The sequence below is a fragment of the Scyliorhinus torazame genome, chromosome 11 (genome assembly GCF_047496885.1).
Source record: "Scyliorhinus torazame isolate Kashiwa2021f chromosome 11, sScyTor2.1, whole genome shotgun sequence".
Taxonomy (NCBI): domain Eukaryota; kingdom Metazoa; phylum Chordata; class Chondrichthyes; order Carcharhiniformes; family Scyliorhinidae; genus Scyliorhinus; species Scyliorhinus torazame.
The window spans coordinates 176,055,907-176,071,097 of NC_092717.1; the positions used below are offsets into that span (position 1 = coordinate 176,055,907).

Consider the following 15,191-nt stretch of genomic DNA (forward strand, 5'->3'; position numbering starts at 1 on the left):
AAGGCTAAGTACCCAGGCAGTCTTCTCCCAATGTCACGTTTACGTATTGTGCAAAACGTGATCATTGGTCCCTCGCGCCAGCCATTTTGTTTCCACCTTGCTCCTTCTTCTGGCAGTATGGCTGCGGGAAAAGAATAAAGGAATTGGGCTAATTGGAGAGCTACTTCAATTGACATTGGTTCCGTGGACCAGAAAGCTTCCTCCTCTGCTCTGCCTTTCCATGATTCTAGTAGTTTTGAGATTGGCAACTCTGTGCAGAAATTTTGTGGATGCGAACTCGTGTCCTAACATTTGGAGATACAGAGTGGTCCAGTGTGGTCTTTCTTAATTTTGACAGTATGTTATTGAGCATATTGGGTGTTAGTTCATTCGACGTATGTCGGAACTTCTGAAGATTCAACACGAGACTCTGGAAACTATGTGGTGTTGAGGCACAAACCGAACTGGAAGATTTATCATTGAACGTGAGGTAGAACCTACACATGGAAAAAATAACGGGGAGCTCTGGGGCCCCAAGTTGGATGGTGTGATAGCGTTTTTATAACACACCTGGTTCTTATTTTGTTTAGAATTCTGATGCTCCAGTCCAAAGGAAAAAAATAGAAAAATTAGGGTTAATAGTTTGTCCATTTTTTGAAAACTATAATGAAACTCTTTTGTTGCTCATGTTGTACTCGTGCCTGGGATTGACTCAGACTTTAATTTTCTGACTGATAATGAGAAAACGGTGTGTGCCTGAGAATGATTTACCGCTGGTGTCCAGGATCCAGCTGTTTGATGGGGAAGAATGTAACAGATACATCCAATGATCAAAAATGCAGGAGTGGCACAAACAGAAATCTCCTGCTGCCTGTTCCCAGCTCTGGTTCAAATGATATAATCACAGGAGCCAGTACAGATATACCCTGCAGCCAGTCACATTTTTCCATTTTGTTTACGGCATTTTCTCTTCAACAATATATTTTGATCTATTCACTATCATTTTGTTCTCTGTGCCGATTTTCATTTCCACTTTGTCTCTCTTTAGATTGAAACTTTTCAGCGCCAAGTTTAGTTTTGAACACTCCATAGAAAGAGGGTCTAGTCCCGTGGCGTTCGCAAACTGAGCGGCCGCAGCAAAGAGGCACCCCCAGGTCCACAAAATCGCGGCTTTTTTCGGGGGTTTCCCAGCGGGTTTTTAAAAACAAATTAAAGTCCGGCGAAATCGGCCCTGCCTCCCTCGCCCTGCCCAGGCGCCAAAGCTCCGTATCACTGAGCTGAAGAGAAAAAAAAGAGGAGAGACTGGTCCCGGTGTGGTGCACGTGGAGGAGGAGTGGGGATCGCAACAAGAAACAGCCTGAAAGTTGGAACACGGAGAGGATAAGACAAAAAAATTATAATTTTTTTATTCAATTTTTTTTTTCTCCTGAAAATTTTTTTTAAAAAAAACTTTTTATATAATTTTTTTTTTCTTCCTTTTTTATAAAAAAAATCGTGTTTAAAAAGATAAAAACCCTTGGGGGGTTTTTCTTTGGGGGAGAGAAAAAAAGAATTTATTTTTCGCACCGTAAAAAGAGAAAGGAAGATAACAGAAATATGCCTGCAAATAATAATAAATCGGGGGGGGGGGGGACGGGACGGCGAGATGTAAGAAGGAGCAGCGGCGAAGGAAAAAGGCAGGAGCTGCGGCCGCGCAAGCAGACGGCCCACGAGGCGGGATGGAGGTTCAGGCAAACCAGGAAGCTGAAAAGCTGGCGAGCCGAGCAGCGGAGCAGGAACAGGACGCGGCGCCCCCCCCCCCCCCCTCCCCACGCACAAGGGGAGGAATGGAGAAGCGTGCTGAAAACGGAGATAAATGCCATAAAGGAGGAGATAGAAACAGATAAACGCCATGAGGGAGGCACTCAGGGCGGAGCTCCACACAATGATGAAGGAGATGCTGGCGGAGACAATGGACAAAATGCAGCGACCCATCGATGGCCTGGAAAGGAAGGTGGAGGCGCAGGAGAAAACGATCCTGGAGTTGGAGAGGGCCGCCTCGGACCAGAGCGACAGGATGGTAACTCAGGAAATCGAGGTGAAAAGGCTGGTAACGACCCAGGGGAACCTAAGTGGGAAAGTGGAGGACCAGGAAAATAGGTCCAAACGACAGAGTGTTAAAATAGTGGGTCTGCCAGAGGGGATGGAGGGCAGAGACCCAGCAGGCTACGTCACCCAAATGCTGGGCAAGCTAGTGGGAAGGGAGAAATTTCCAAAGCCCCCAGAAATCGACAGGGCGGACAGGTCACTTCGACCCAGGCCCAAAGCAGGGGAGCAGCCTAGAGCGTTTATAGGGTTGGGCAAGGCCACGGCAGATTTTGGACACAACGAGAATTTTAAAATTGAGCCATTGGTGGAAAGGGAATCATTGCAAATCAGTGATGGAAAAAGGCAGTTCAATGATCTGCACCAACTCATCCATATCTACCTAGCTATGTTTACAAACAATGATAAATGTATCTTGCCGTAAATATATATGCCATCCTCATCCAGAGTTGGAACCAATGTTGCTGTAATAACTTCGGCTCAGCAGTTAGGTATGGAACAACTACCGTTTATTTACAACACACCATCTTACAGAGTCTTGCAGCTTCATGGCTGCCAGTCAGTGTATGGAATCGATCTGAGGCAAAAGCTCACGCTTGCTAGGGTGAACCCCCACCCTGGTCCCTGATTATTTACCCTGGGTCATGTGACCCTTTTGGTTAAAGGAGCCAGATGCCACATCCTTCCCCCTCTAAGTCCTTTTATACAATAAAAGTTAAACTATACAGTCCCCAATAAATTTGATATTCAACCAGTCCATCAGAGACTTGGGCCGCGATTTAAGGCCTTGTTGCACCCGACCTGGTAGCGTGGCGAGGCTGATAAATCTCGCAAGAGGCCTCTTGCGAGCTTCTCAACCCTTGATTCATCTGAATCATGCGAGACGTCGCAATCTGGATCTTGCCCATGCTAGATGAGATCCAGATTAACATATTTAAATGAGCTGTACAACTCATTAAGTGTGCTTGCGCCACATTCTCCTGGGGCTCAGCGAGACCTGGACCAGGTGCTGTTTAGCACTGGTCCACACAAATATGGACCAGGCCTGATAGCACCTGGGAGGGTCTCCCAGTCTTTTGGAGACCCCTGGGTGGTCAGGGACAGAGCAGTCGCCCAGGGTAGTGCTGCCAGAGGTCATAGTACACGTTGGTACAAATGACATGGGTAGAAAGAGGGATGAAGTCCTGCAATGTGAATTTAGGGAGTTTGGCAGAAAGTAAAAAGCAGACCCTCTAATGGTGTGATATCGGGGTTACTTCCTGTGTCGGGGCAAGTGAGTATAGAAATAGGAGGATAGATCAGATAAACGTGTGGCTAGAGGGATGGTGCAAGAGGGAGGACTTTAGACACTTGAATCATTGGGATCGCTTCTGGGGCAGATAGGACCTGTAGAAGTGGGATGGGTTGCACCTGAATTTAAAAAAAAAAAAAAAAAAAAAAAAAATTTTATTCTCCTTTTTCACGTTTTCTCCCACATTTACACCCATCAACAATAAACAATAATCAACAAGATATGTCAATCCCCATAATAACAACGATCCCATCCGCCCACCAACCCCCAAACCTCAACCCGCATGTTTACATAAACAAATGACAAAAAGGAATCGGGGATTACCCGTAGTCGCCCTTAATCTACACAGCCCCCCTCTTTCCCCCCCCCCCAAACCAACGCCATCCAGCCTCTAAGAGAGTACCGTATATGATACCCCAAAGTTGTACCCCCCCCCCCCCCAAAGTCTCCAGCTCCTCCCGTCCACTGCCTCTTGTAAAACTCCTCCTCCCAACCTCCGTTCCCACCCCCAACCTCGGTTCCCTCCCCCCAACTTTCCACCCTGGCTAGACCACTTGGACCCCGTTCTGTCCGGCTCCGATGGCCGCAGCTCCTCCCTCCACCTCACTCCCGTTCACTGGCCGGCTTAAACTGGCCAGCGTGGAGGCCCCCGCCCGGGCCCCTTTCCCGGCCCTAGGAAAGCCCAAAGATCCCCTTTTAGCACACAAACCCCGCATATCCACCTACACCCCAAAGAGCCCTCCTTTCGAGTGAAAGTCCCGTCCCTTATCCAAATATATGCAACATTGGCTCCTTTAGCCTCTACACCTGCGCACAGTGATACAAAAAAAAGAAGAAAATACAGTCATGAGGTTACATCGGCACATGATAATTCCTCAATTTGTCAGTTCTGCCACAGTCCTTCTGCCTTTGCAAACTCCTCCGCTGCTTCCGCCGTTCCAAAATAAAAGTCCCTGAGCTTGTAAGTCACCCTCAGCTTCGCTGGATATACAATGCCGCACTGCACCTTGCCAATGTACAGTGCCCTCTTTACCCGGTTGAAGGCAGCCCGCCTCCTCGCCAGCTCCACCGTAAAGTCCTGGTATACACGTATACAAGCTCCAGCTCACTGCACCACCCGCTTCTGCTTGGCCCAGCTCAGGACCTTCTCCTTCACGCTGTACCTACGGAAGCACAGAGTCACTGCCCTTGGCGGCTCACTCGCCTTTGGTACAGGCCTCCACAACCGATGAGCCCGATCCAGTTCATATCGGGAGGGGTCCTCCCCCTCCCCCAGTAGTTTTTCCAGCATCGTGACAAAATATTCAGTCGGCTTCTGTCCTTCAACTCCTTCGGGCAGCCCACAATCCTCAAATTCTGTCGCCTGGATCTGTTTTCCAGATCTTCCATTTTTCCTCGCAGATTCTTGTTCGTGTCCATCACCTTCCGCATCTCCTTCCCCATCGAGGCAAGTTGATCACCATGCTGCAATAACGTCTCCTCCACTTCCTTCAGCACCTCCCCTTGCTCTCGCACCTCCGCCACTGCGCTCGCCACTGCCGTCATCGCCGGGGAAACCGCCTCCTCCACCAGCACATTCAAAACCTCCCTCATCTCCTTCCTCACCATCTCCATACATTTCTCAATCTGCGCCAACTGCTTTTGGAATTCCGCAGCCATCACCTTAGTTAGTTCTTCAGCCGTAAGCACTGCGGCCTCCCCTGGTGCTCCAGCCTCCATTTTCTTTGTTGACCCCGCGGTGACCTTTTCCCTCTCCAACGGACTTTCAGCCACTTTTTTCCCGGCCGTTTTTTTTTTGTGTTTTTCGACATCCTTCTTCTCCTTGCGCTATCTCCCGACTTTTATTGCCGTCCCTGGCCCTAGGACCGAGCGTTACTCTCCGAAAATGCCGTTCCCGAACGGGAGCCCTCCAATGTGCGGCTGCCTCCCGCCCGCCGTCACCGGAAGCCCCGGGTTGCACCTGAATTAGAGTGGGATAAATATCCTAGCAGAGAGGTTTGTTCGTGCTACTTAGCAGTGTTTAAACTCATTTGGAAGGGGAATGGGACCTAAAGTAACAGTTCAGTGGGTGAGAAGATGGAGTCAAATATAGAGGATAAACCAAGCAATTCCAGTGGGCAGAGCAGACAGTGGTGTGATAAGGCACATGGGAGGATTGTTAGGCTAAACTGCATTTATTTCAAGGAAAGGAGCCTGAAGGGTAAGACTCGATGAACTCGAGTATTGATCAGCACATGGAATTATGACATTTTTAATATCACAGAAACATAGTTGAAAGAAGGGCAGGACTGGCAGCTGAATGTCCCAGGGTTATAGAAGTTTTGGGGGGGTGGGGTGCGGGCAGAGGGGGGTAAAAGAGGAAGAGGAATTGCATTATTGATTAGAGCGAGCATGATGACAGTAGGCAGGGGTGATAGGTTCCTAAAATTAAGTCATATGGGTAGAACTTAGTAACAAAAAGCGGGCGATCACATTGCTAGGAGCATACTATAGGCCCCTTAGCAGTCAGGGAGAGATAGAAATGCAGATATGAAAGCAAATCTCTGAATATTGTAAGAAAAATAGGGCAATAATGGTAGGAGATTTCAACTTCACCAATTTTAATTGCGATATTCAAAGTGTGAAAGGGTTAGAGGGGGCAGAATTCTTAAAGTCATGGGAGATCATGTCTTACAAATTTGAATGAATTTTTTGAGGAGGTGACTAGGTATATAAGAAGGGTAGTGTGGTTGATGTAGTCTACTTGGACTTTAGTAAGGCTTTGATAAGGTCCCACATGGGAGGCGGATGAAGATCATGGGATCCAGGGCAATTTGGCAAACTGGATACAAAACTGGCTTAGTGGTAGGACGCGAAGGGTGATGATTGAAGGTTGCTTGGGTGACTGGAGGCTTCTGTCCAGTGGTATTCCGCTGGGATTGTGCTGGGCCCCTTGTTTGTAGTATACATCAATGATCTGGATGTGAATGTAGGAGGTACGATAAGTAAATTCGCAGACAACACAAAAATTGGTGATATGGTAAATGGTGAGGAACAGGGCTTATATTACAAGATGATATAGGGTGCGATCTAACATGGAAAAAAAGAAGTCCATTCTTGGCGGGATTAGAGGGGTTCAAGCGCCGGGAAGAACCCCAGGATCTACTCTGAATCTTTTGGGGTCCTCAATGGGGAATGGCCACCTGAGGCCGTTTCAGTCGCATTTCCTGCACTGAGGAGGTCCGCTCATGCAGGAAAATGACACTCCGATTTCTTGACAACCCCCCCCCCCCCCCCCCCCCCACCCCGCCCGACATGATCCTCCGACACCCCCAAAGCCCTTATTGGGGGCCCCTCAAGTCCCCCGCACACCACCTCATGTGGTAGGGCACCCCTGGGCCTGAATGCCATGTTGCCCAGGTGCCGCTCACCAGGGTACCTGGCTTGCAGTGTCAAGGTGCCTGGGTGGTATCAGCAATGCCAGGGTACCAATCTGCCCAGATTCCAACTACCCAGGGGCCTCTTGATTGCCTGGGAGACACCCCCCCCCCCAAATGCCATTCTGCCTGGTCCCCATTTGTGGGTACCAGTGTTTCTTTCTTAAAAATATGTTTATTCAAAGTTTTTCCAACAATTTTCAACCAATTTAAACCCCCCCCCCCCCGTAACAGAAAAGAGAAAGAGAAAAGAACAGAACAAAACATAAACATATCAATCAAACACACTACAGAACGTATACAATGGGTTTCTCCCGCACATAATAACCCTCCCATATGCTTTTTACAAGTACCCTAGGGAAAAAAAAACCTCCCCCGCCCGCCCAACTACCCCCCCCGAAAGTGACCCCCCCCCCCCTCTCCCCCTCCCTGCCCTCTCTCTCCCTGGGTTGCTGCTGCTAACCGACCTCATTCTAACACTCCGCGAGATAGTCTAGGAACGGTTGCCACCGCCTGAAGAACCCCTGCGCAGACCCTCTCAAGGCAAACTTTATCCTCTCCAGCTTAATGAACCCTGCCATGTCATTTATCCAGGCTTCCACACTGGGGGGCTTCACGTCCTTCCACATGAGCAAGATCCTCCGCCGGGCTACCAGGGACGCAAAGGCCAGAATACCGGCCTCTTTCGCCTCCTGCACTCCTGGCTCGTCCGCCACCCCAAATAATGCCAGCCCCCAACTTGGCTTGACCTGTACTTTCACCACCTTGGACATAGTCTTCGCAAAACCCCTCCAGAACCCATCCAGTGCCGGGCACGACCAGAACATGTGGCCATGATTCGCCGGGCTTCCCGAGCACCTCCCGCATCTGTCCTCCATCCCAAAGAACCTACTCCGCCTCACCCCTGTCATATGCGCTCTGTGAATAACCTTAAACTGTATCAGGCTAAGCCTGGCACATGAAGAGGAATTAACCCTACTCCAGGGCATCAGCCCACAGACCCCCTCCGATCTCCTCCCCCAACTCCTCCTCCCACTTGCCCTTCAGCTCCTCTACCGAAGCCTCCACCTCTTCTTTCATCTCCTGATATATCGCCGACACCTTGCGTTCTCCGACCCATACACCTGAAATCACCCTGTCCTGAATCCCCTGTGCCGGGAGCAACGGGAATCCCCTCACCTGCCGCCTCACAAACGCCCTCACTTGCATATACCTGAACGCATTTCCCGGGGGTAACCCAAATCTCTCCTCCAGCGCCCCTAGGCTTGCAAACGCCCCGTCTATAAACAGGTCCCCCATCCTTCTGACCCCTGCCCGATGCCAGCTCCGAAACCCCCCGTCCATCCGTCCTGGGACGAACCGATGGTTCTCCCGGATCGGGGACCACACCGAGGCTCCCATCTCACCCCTATGTCGTCTCCACTGCCCCCAGATCTTTAGCGTTGCCGCCACCACCGGACTCGTGTACCTTGTCGGCGAGAGCGGCAGCGGTGCCGTCACCAGCGCCCTCAGGCTCGTTCCTTTGCATGACGCCACCTCCAACCTCTTCCATGCCGCCCCCTCTCCCTCTATTACCCACTTACGGATCATCGCCACGTTGGCTGCCCAATAATAGCCACCCAGATTCGGCAACGCCAGCCCTCCCTGTCCCTACTACGCTCCAGAAACCCCCTCCTTACCCTCGGGGTCTTGTTTGCCCACACAAAACCCATGTTGCTCCTACCTACCCGCTTAAAAAAGGCCTTGGTAATCATAATAGGAAGGCACTGGAACACAAAAAGAAACCTCGGGAGGACCATCATTTTAATCGACTGTACCCTGCCCGCTAGCGAGAGTGGCAACACATCCCATCTTTTAAAATCCTCCTCCATCTGCTCCACCAGCCGCGTCAAATTAAGTTTGTGCAGGGCCCCCCCAGCTCCTAGCTACCTGGATCCCCAAGTACCGAAAGCTCCTTTCCGACCACCTCAATGGTAGGTTGTCTATCCCTCTTCCCTGGTCCCCTGGATGCACCACAAAGAGCTCACTTTTCCCTACATTGAGCTTATAGCCTGAGAAGTCCCCAAACTCCCTTCGAATCTGCATGACCTCCACCACCCCCTCCACTGGGTCCGCCGCATACAGCAACAGGTCGTCGGCATACAGTGACACCCGATGCTCCTCTCTCCCTCGGACCACCCCCTCCATTTCCTGGACTCCCTTAATGCCATAGCCAAAGGCTCAATTGCCAATGCAAACAACAGAGGGGACAGGGGGCATCCCTGCCTCGTCCCTCGATACAGCCGAAAATACTCTGACCTCAGCCGATTCGTAGCCACACTCGCCACCGGGGTTCTATATAGGAGCTTAACCCACCTGATAAACCCCTCCCCAAACCCAAACCTCCGCAACACTTCCCAGAGATACTCCCACTCCACCCGGTCAAAGGTCTTCTCCGCGTCCATAGCTGCCACTATCTCCGCCTCTCCCTTCACCGAGGGCATCATAATCACATTGAGGAGCCTCCGCACATTGGTGTTTAGCTGCCTGCCCTTTACAAATCCCGTCTGGTCCTCATGAACCACCCCCAGGGACACAGTCCTCAATTCTCGTAGCCAGCACTTTAGCCAGCAACTTAGCATCCACATTGAGGAGCAAGATCGGTCTATACGACCCACATTGCAGTGGGTCCTTGTCCCGCTTCAAGATCAGAGAGATCAGCGCCCCGGACATTGTCGGGGGCAGGGTCCCCCCCTCCCTTGCCTCATTGAAAGTCCTCACTAGCAACGGGGCTAACAGGTCCGCAAGCTTCCTGTAAAACTCAACCGGCAACCCATCTGGCCCCGGGGTCTTCCCCGCCTGCATGCTCCCCAGTCCTTTAACCAGCTCCTCCAACCCAATCGGTGCCCGCAAACCAGCCACTTCCTGCTCCTCCACTCTCGGGAACCTCAGTTGATCTAGAAATCGTCGCATCCCCTCTTCCCCCGCTGGGGGCTGAGATCTGTACAGCTCCTCATAAAAGTCCTTAAATGCCTCATTTACTTTCACCGCACTCCGCACCGTAGTTCCCCTGCTATCCTTAACTCCACCTATCTCCCTCGCTGCCATCCTCTTACGGAGCTGATGTGCCAGCATCCGGCTCGCCTTCTCCCCATACTCGTATGTCGCCCCCAGTGCTTTCCTCCACTGTGCCTCTGCCTTCCCTGTGGTCAACAGGTCGAATTCCGTCTGGAGACTTCGCCGCTCCCTAAGTAGCCCCTCCTCAGGGGCCTCTGCATATCTCCTGTCCACCCTTAGGATCTCCCCCACTAACCTCTCCCTTTCCTTGCCCTCTCTCTTCTCCCTGTGGGCCCTGATGGAGATTAACTCTCCCCTGACCACCGCCTTCAGCACCTCCCATACTACCCCCACCTGCACCTCCCCGTTGTCGTTGGCCTCCAAATACCTTTCAATGCACCCCCGCACCCTCCCACACACCACCTCATCCGCCAGTAATCCCACATCCAGACGCCACAGCGGGCCTTGGTCCCTCTCCTCTCCCAACTCCAGCTCCACCCAGTGTGGGGCGTGGTCTGAGATAGCTATGGCCAAGTACTCCGTTCCCTCCACTTTCGGGATCAGCGCCCTACTCAAAACAAAAAAATCTCTCCGGGAGTAGGCTCGGTGTACGTGAGAGAAAAAAGAAAATTCCCTGGCCAGGGGCCTAGCAAATCTCCACGGGTCTACTCCCCCCATCTGGTCCATAAACCCCCTAAGCACCTTGGCCGCAGCTGGCCTCTTCCCCGTCCTAGATCTGGAACGATCTAATGCTGGGTCCAACACCGTGTTGAAATCCCCCCCCCCATTATCAAGCTTCCTGCCTCCAGATCCGGAATCCGCCCCAACATGCGCTTCATAAATCCAGCATCATCCCAGTTCGGGGCGTATGTGTTTACCAATACCACCCACGTCCCCTGTAACCTAATGCTCACCATCACGTTATCGACCTCCATTGTCCACTACAATATTCTTGGCCTCAAACGACACCCGCTTCCCCACCAGTATTGCCACCCCTCTGTTCTTTGCATCCAGCCCCGAATGGAATACCTGTCTTACCCATCCCTTTCTTAACCTGACCTGGTCTGCCACCTTCAAATGTGTCTCCTGAAGCATGACCACGTCTGCTTTCAGTCCCTTTAAATTCGCGAACACTCGGGCCCTCTTAACCGGCCCATTCAGGCCCCTCACATTCCAAGTTATCAGCCGGATTGGGGGGCTCCCCACCCCACCCCCCTGCCGACGAGCCATCTCCTTTTCTAGGCCAGTCCTGTGCCCGCGCCTCCGGCACCCTCCAGTCCCCCAGATGGGGGCCCCCCGCCCCGACCATCACCCAACTCGTGGAACATTCCCTACGCATAGTTAAAACCCTGTATACAACCAACATCTCCCCCCACCCCCCCCCCCCCCCCCCCCACAACCACACACCCTCAGTTTGAGTCCAACTTTCAGTTTGTATAAAAGCTCAGGCGTTTCGAAGTAATGGTGTCGATCCTGAAACGTGACCCACAATCGCGCTGGCTGCAGCATTCCGAACCTCACCCCCTTCCGATGGAGCACCGCCTTGGCCCGATTAAAACCAGCTCTCTTCTTTGCCACCTCCGCACTCCAGTCCTGGTAGATTCGGATCTCCGTATTCTCCCACCTGCTGCTCCGCTCTTTCTTGGCCCATCTCAAGACACATTCTCTATCCACGAAACGGTGAAACCTCACCACTACCGCCCTTGGCGGCTCGTTGGCCTTGAGTCTCCTCGCCAGGACCCGATGAGCCCCTTCTAGCTCCAGGGGACTCTGAAAGGCCCCCGCACCCATCAGCGAGCTGAGCATCGTGCTCACATATGCCCCAGCATCGGCCCCCTCCACTCCTTCAGGGAGACCCACAATCCGAAGACTCTTCCTCCTCGACCTGTTCTCCAGGTCCTCGAACCTTTCCGCCCACCTCTTGTACAGCGCCTCGTGTGTCTCCATCTTCACCGCCAGGCCCAAGATCTCATCCTCATTCTCCTCATTTCTGCGGGAAAAACCCGAATGGGCCGGGTTTTTCCCGCACCTCCTGGATCGCCGCCCCTTGGGCCTTCTGAGTCTCCACTAACCCCTCGATCGCCGTCAGCATTGGCGCCAGCACCTCTTTCTTCAGCTCCTCAAAGCAGCGCTTGAGAAACTCCTGCTGCTCCTGCACCCATGTCGCCATCTTGTTTTTTCTCCCTCGCACTTTTTGCTGCTCCAAAAACGCTTTTTTGACCGCTCCGCTCCTGGTCCAATGCATATACTATGGGAGGTGGACCTTGCTATCACCTTTCCACACTGGAAGTCGTCGAAAAAGTTCCGTTGGGGCTCCTCTGGAGAGCCCAAAAGTCTGTTTTAGCTGGAGCCGCCGAATGTGCAGCTTAGCTCCGCATAGCCGCAACCGGAAGTCTGGGTACCAGTGTTAAATAGTGCATGTCAGGAGTCTCCTCAGCAAGGCCGTTAGTTCTTAGTGCTGTTTAAATTTGGCGTCACTTGACTCTGCAATTTTGGGTCGCATTCACAATCCAGACCGTAATGTTTTGTGAGATCTCGTGAGATTTTGTTAGATCTCAAGATATAACAGCCATCGGGAATTCCGGAAGAGGCATTTTGCGGGATGTGCCGGCCACGTCCCATCCCGTTTCTGGCAGGACGCGGCCAGTTAATCGCTTCTATAGATGGGCTGATTGGATGGGCAGAAGACTGGCAAATAGAATTTAACCATGAAAAGTGAGGGAGGACTAACCAGGCAAGGGAATATACAATGAATGGTTGGACCCAAGGAAGTACAGAGGATCAAAGGGACCTCGGTGTGCAAGTTCCCAGATCTCTGAAGACTGCAGGACTGGCAGGTGAGATGATGAAGAATGCCTATGGGATACTTGCCTTTATTAACCGAGGCATTTCGGGATTTGTGGGAGGAAACCGGAGCACCCAGAGGAAACCCATGCAGACACAGGGAGGACGCGCAGACTCCTCGTAGACAGTGACCCAAGCCGGGAATCGAACCTAGGACACTGGCGCTGTGAAGCAACAGTGCTAACCACTGTGCTGCCCATAGGGTGGATAGGAAGGTACTTTCCCCCTTAGTAGGGGGGGGTCAATAACCAGGGGGCATAGATTTAAGATAATGAGATAAGGTTTATAGGTAAGGTAACGTGATAAGATGTGAGGAAAAATCTTTTCACCCAGAGGGTGGTGGGACTCACTGCCTGAAAGGGTGGTAGAGGCGGGAACCCTCACAACTTCTAAGAAGTACTTCGATGAGCATGTGAAATGCCATTGCATATAAGGCTACGGACCAAGTGCTGGAAAATGGGATGAGAACAGTTAGGTGCTTGATGGTTGGTGTGGAAGCGATGGGCCAAGGGGCCTCTTTCCGTGCTGTAAAACTCTATGGCCCTAACTCGATCTCATCCGTTTTGGTGGAGACGGCAGGCTCACCGTCACAGGTTGACTCGGTACTTCACTACTCAGACAACCAACAATGTTTCATGCTGGCAATATGGTTTCAGGCTGTAGTACTGGCTGCTGGGACAACTCTCATCCACTTTAGTAGTCCACATGTTTCCTGACAATTGTACACTTGCTTCGGTCCTGTCTTGGTTTCAACTCCTGGGGCCCAGCTTGACATATACTGGATCATCTATTGCAAACTACTTTGCTACTTTGCCTGAATCGTGTTTTTTTTCTCTCAGTGCTTTGACTGGCCTCTACACCTCCGCCCCGATAAATTCGGAAACACCAGACTTAGTCTGGTCCTAAGACGCTGGCTGGCCCATTAATAAATCCACAGGCATTTCCTTTTGTAGAATGCAGTGTCGTCCGATATCTCAAGAGAAATCGAGACAGATCCAGTGTCGCACCTGACTACTTTTTAAGACTGCTTGTACACCATACTGGGTGGTATGGCGCAGTCCAGATATGCTTTATACCATTTGTGGAGGTGAAATTCTGAAATTCAACAATCGTGAAGGCCGTTCCATTATTTGACACATTGACTTCAGGTATCCCTTGGGATGCAAAACGCTGATGCAATTTCTCAACTATGGCATGCGATGTGAAAGACTTTATTTTGAACACTTCCATCTGCTTCGAATGGGCATCCATCAGGAGCAAAAACATTTGTTCCCAAAAATGGCCAAATGGCCACATAATTAATGTGGACATGCACCCAGGCTGATCAAGCCATTCCCAAGGGTGCAAAGCGACTGAAGCAGGCAACTTCTGTTGCAACTGGCACTGATCACTGTGCTTCACTAACCTCTCAATCATCTATACTAGGCCACCAAACATAACTCCCGGCTAGCAGTTTGTTTTTAAAAAATATATATATTTTATTAAAGTTTTTCGATCAAAAAGAATTTTCCATTTTTACAACTTTGTAACAAAATGTACATTGACCGTTATTTAAATAATATATTAACTAACAGCAAGTGCCGAAAACAAAGAAACAAGAAAAAAAAAAGAAATAGTAACACTGAAAAAATAAATATAACCAACTAGCATGTAACAAAACAAAAACCCCCAAAAACCCGAATGCACCCCCCCCTTCCCTCCTGGGTTGCTGCTGTTGTCTTTCCTGTTTTCCCTTATCGCTCTGCGAGATAGTCGAGGAACGGTTGCCACCGCCTAGTGAACCCCTGAGCCGAACCTCTTAGTGCGTACTTTATTCGCTCCAATTTTATAAACCCTGCCATGTCGTTTATCCAGGCCTCCACGCCCGGGGGTTTAGCTTCTTTCCACATAAGTAGAATCCTTTGCCGGGCTACTAGGGACGCAAAGGCCAAAACATCGGCCTCTCTCGCCTCCTGCACTCCCGGCTCTTCTGCAACCCCAAATATAGCCAACCCCCAGCTTGGTTCGACCCGGACCCCCATCACCTTTGAAATCACTCTTGCCACACCCACCCAGAACCCATGCAATACCGGACATGACCAGAACGTGTGGGTGTGGTTCGCCAGGCTTCCCGTGCACCTCCCGCACCTATCCTCCACTCCAAAAAATGTACTCAGCCTTGCTCCCGTCATATGCGCCCTGTGTAGAACCTTGAATTGGATCAGGCTGAGCCTGGCACACGAGGACGAGGAATTTACCCTACTTAGGGCATTTGCCCACAGCCCTTCCTCAATCTCTTCCCCCAGCTCCTCCTCACATTTACCCTTCAGCTCCTCTACCATCGTCTCCCCCTCGTCTCTCATTTCCCTGTATATATCGGACACTTTACCATCACCAACCCATGCTCCCGAAATCACTCTGTCCTGGATCCCTTGCGCCGGGAGCTGCGGAAATTCCCTCACCTGTTGCCTCGCAAATGCCCTCACTTGCATATATCGGAATGCATTCCCAGGTGGCAACTCGTATTTTCCTACCAGTGCTCCCAGACTCGCGAACGTCCC

General features: G+C 51.2%; 1 protein-coding gene across 2 annotated transcripts in view; it reads left to right on the forward strand.

The window, feature by feature from the left end:
* LOC140385667 (neural-cadherin) overlaps window positions 1-15,191 on the forward strand; it is a 444,649-nt gene that overhangs the window by 126,678 nt on the left and 302,780 nt on the right. The window lies entirely within an intron of this gene.